Here is a 4,301-nt window from a genome sequence, read left to right on the forward strand (position 1 = left end):
TTTCTTTTTCTGTTAATAAATATATACAGTTTGTAGTTTTTCTCTCTATTAAACTAAATAACTAACCAAAATAGAAAGTTGTTTATTTTCTAAGACTGTGGTTTGTATGACGCCCGCTTTGTATGACGTGTTTGTCATTTCCTTTCGATGTCATTATCAGCGGATTCCACTGTAATTTTATTTTTATTCTCATCCGTAGCTTTAAGTGGATTCACAGCATTATTCTTTAGCGGTGTTTTGTATGATTAAAATTATTAAAAACTATTCGATTTAGTCCTTATCGAAATTGATATATTAGCATTGAAAGTACATATGTTAATTACGTGTATATTGGAGATGTAAATTATAAAAAAAAAATAAAGGTTAGTCCATTAAGCGCGCCTTGCTAAGCGGTTTTGCCGTTGAAATTGGAAAAAAATGTTTCCGGATATACCGAAAGTATTATACATCAGCTGCCTTATTTTAAATGAAACACGCTGTATATTATTACAGTTTTGAATTTAGCAACTATTTTTATGTCTAGTATGTTAAGCATATTATTTTCTGCAGATGGATTATTTGACCAGAAACATTTTTTATTGGAAACATTTTCTTCCAATTTCAATGGCAAGACGGCCAGAAAGCAAGGCGCGCTTAATAGACCCCTCTATATGCTACCTTATTTACCTTTGTCACCCGTTTTATAGTTTGTTTAGCATGAAAGATCAGAGCCAAAATAGGGTTGCAAATAATTTATTGATGTAAAATCACGATCAATCATTTTATATCAAAATATTTCCAACCCCATTTTATTTCTGAATCTTGTACATATTGTAAAAAGAGAAAGAAAGGAATCCATAGTTTCTTTAGCCTTGGGTACATCTAATAAGTGAAGACTTTTGAATCGTTTTCTAAAAGTTTTGGATTATAGGCATTTATTAGCACACCACAATATCTTGTAGTTTTCAGTTTTACACAGCTGGCGTAAATAAATTCGATATTATTTTGCGGGCTAATATGTCGTTATTCATGGAATTTCGTGGTTCCTTGTTATGGTAGGATAAGTGGTGAATTGGCAGGTGCTGATATCAGTTTGTAACTTCAAAATTCCATGAACTATGACATTGAACCAGGAAAACGATATCGATCCAATATTTTTGATTATCCATTTTTAAGTTTAGAATTTTTTGGGCTCTTTTCAGTTAAAGAATTAGAAGACATTCATGAATGTCTCTTTGTCCCCTTTTTAAGCTTGCAATACCTTCAATGGTGAATGTGAGCAACTTTCATTCATCATTTTATATAATGTTTGATAGATAATACTAGTAAAACTATCAATGGCAAAAGTGCATTTTGCATTTTACAAATAGAAAATACATTTGGAAAAGTACTTTAAATAAAATACAAAATACTTTTCTCAAAAAAGTATTTAAATGCAAGATCAAAATAGGTACTTTTTATGTTATATTTGCATTTTAAATACAAGTATTTCAAATAAATCACATCTTTGGCAAGATGCTGTATAAGATATTTACTATGATTAAAAAGAGTGCATCTGTCAGCAACTTTTCTGTCTTTTTCATCAAGGGGTGCATTATCAACCCCCAAAAAGGCATGCTTTATACGTAAAATTGCAGAACCCCTGCTATCACGAACTCCCAGTCTAGTATGTTCTATCTGTTTTTCTCAAGCAAAATAAGCAAACATCTCCTTTTTATCTAAACGAAAATATGAAAGAACATTATAGGGATTTACCTACTTGTACAAATAGTTTCTAACTAATCTGATAAATTAATTATTTACAAAATTTGTACGATGAACCCTATTTTTTATTTTGTATGTGCATTTTAAATGCAAGTATTTCAAGTAAATCACATCTCTGCTCTGGATGTACGTTCCTTGGGGATTAGGAGTTTGGCAAGGCAATAATGATGCCTCAAGAAGGTGAAATGGACGTTAATCATTACAATAAATAGGTAAAATTTATTTTAAAATGTTGAACCAAGAATTTTCGGATTAAAGATTAGATTTAAATTTAGTCATAACAATCGAATCTTGTGATTGATTTTTCACCCATTATCCAGTTAAATTCAAAATTTAGAAGTGCAAGTGAAAGTATTTTTAAGCAAAACGATCGTATTTGCATGGAAAGAATTAAACGGCATAAAATAGTTCGTGTTTAGTTGAATCATTCATTTGATAAACCTACTAATTAATCATAAAGTGAAAACGGCAACCGGACTTTATACGCGAACCAAAAATAAAAATGTTCCCCTTTCAGCTTCCTGCAGAGGTTTAATTTTTTAAAATGTTGAAATATGTGTTTGATTTTATGTAAATGAACACAAATATCAAGTTTCATATAAATCGGACCAAAAACAAAATTTTTTAAATTTTATAACATGAACGTTTTGCTATATAAAAATACTATCCANTATTGTGTATTATTAATTTATTGTCAATTTTCGCAACATAAAATTTCCTGGCACATTATGCATGCGGTGGCGAACATATATTACTTTTTTTGTTAATAGAATGTCGAACCACCCGTTATTTTGTTAGAATTGTATGTATTACAAAATTTCAGTTTATTTAAATTTTTTCCGAAAAAATCAAATTAGCGCTTATAGCGCCACTACATTTGTCGACTCGTATCATGAGAGTTCATAGAGAACAAATATTCAAAGAGAACATCTATTAAAGATTCTAGGGAAGTGAGGAAGAATATAGTAAGAACAGACGTAAAATACATAATGTTGACTTGGTGATTTGCTTTTCCATCTAGGCTCTATAGGTTTTTCCTTCATGGTTATCTATATATCCGCAGCATAAATTGACAATTATTTATGAATCTATGGATTTTATAGATCTTGCTGTGTTACACGGTCTTGTCCATCTTCTTGCCATCTTTTATTAAAAACGACGTTACGTCGCCATTTTTAAAATTTTGAAATTTTATTTGCTTTTCGGTGCGTACTTTCATTGTATTTCGTGTTTTAATTGTTTAATAATGTAGTTTATTCGTTTTTCTTCTCAATTTTTACAGATTGATGATAAATAAGAATGGAAGAGTGTTCATTTTGATGCAACTGAAAAAGCTAGTTGTCTGCCATGTTCGTTTCATTTTGGAGGATCTAATCAATCACGGTAAGCATACATGTCATAATTAGTATATTTATTTGATATTAACTTTAGTATTGTCATGCACATTATTTACTAAGGAGGCTAAATTAATTATATCTGAATACTCATAAGATTTCATTTCACAGGAACATTAAAAAAAAACCCTGGATAGCATTAATTTACAGTGCCTTAGTTGTGTCTGCGTTCATTCGGTTCAGAAAGTAGCTGTCCTAAAAAGAATCACAAAAGTGCCTTTTTTTCGATTACGAACGAATACAGTGTGGCATTGCTGAAGGAAGGATTTATGACAAATGAACTGGTAAGTAAACCATATAAATTAAAAATATTAATCCTGGTCCCAGAAACTTCAATTTCTTAGGCATTTGTAACTTACTTTCATCAAACGACTTTTAAACAACGTTTTAGAAGTGGCAGAAGCAAAACATGGAACTGGCCTTTTCATCAGCGCGAAAGTTAGCTTCTAACTTTAACTCCACATTGCCACATTAAAATATTACTGATTTACTTTCTTTAAAAGTTGTAATTAACCACGTTTTCTTGTCCGTTTTTATAGATTGTCCAAGTGAGAAGAAATTACAGCTAATTCTGATGGTACTGAAAGAGTCGATGCTTTTGATGTCTTACCCTTGCAACATAATTTTGAACCTGAGAAGGGGAGGCATTTGAAAATTACTTTGGAAACGACTGAAACAACAACTTGTCTGCAGTGATATTCCTCCTGGATTTGGCTTGTTAATTCTACCTGTGGACCTTAGGAAGCTACTTTCTGCAGTTATTTAAGGTGAGAATGCATGCCGTTTATAATATTAATTGCTCTATATTGATCTTATGGGTTATTTGTTATGATGTAAATGACAGTTGTAGTCATTTTATTATAATTCAGATATTTTACTTGCTTTATGTTGTTTATTTTTAGGAGTGTTTAGTTCCTTCCTTAATTAATAGTGTAATTAATATATTTTTTTGCCCTCTCTGCAGATTGCCCAACAAATGAGTTCAGTTTGGCGCTACTCGAACAACCGTCTACATGGGTGTGGTCTTTTCTGGACTTTGTTCCTGATTTGATATTTTCATCTTCACTTCGCAACACTATGCAGTTGATTTTCGACCGATTAGTGGGAGCAACTAAGGATCTATTTGATTTCAAATGGAACAACAAAATTTCTGCTATGGTGTTT

At 31.1% G+C, this 4,301-nt stretch overlaps 1 long non-coding RNA gene across 3 annotated transcripts; it reads left to right on the forward strand.

Annotated features, from left to right (window-relative positions):
- Positions 1–1,420: 1,420 nt before the first annotated feature.
- Positions 1,421–4,295, forward strand: LOC112906186. Of its 3 annotated transcripts, none has more exons than XR_003232220.1 (5): positions 1,421–1,955; positions 3,026–3,126; positions 3,249–3,421; positions 3,677–3,904; positions 4,102–4,295. It is a non-coding gene; the product is annotated as an uncharacterized LOC112906186 (long non-coding RNA). The 3 variants fall into 3 exon arrangements; XR_003232221.1 differs by lacking the exon at positions 1,421–1,955 and adding an exon at positions 2,523–2,948; XR_003232219.1 differs by lacking the exon at positions 1,421–1,955 and having other exon boundaries at positions 2,529–3,126.
- The last annotated feature ends 6 nt before the right edge of the window (positions 4,296–4,301 follow it).

Source organism: Agrilus planipennis, unplaced genomic scaffold (assembly GCF_000699045.2).
Source record: "Agrilus planipennis isolate EAB-ADULT unplaced genomic scaffold, Apla_2.0 scaffold246, whole genome shotgun sequence".
Taxonomy (NCBI): Eukaryota; Metazoa; Arthropoda; class Insecta; order Coleoptera; family Buprestidae; genus Agrilus; species Agrilus planipennis.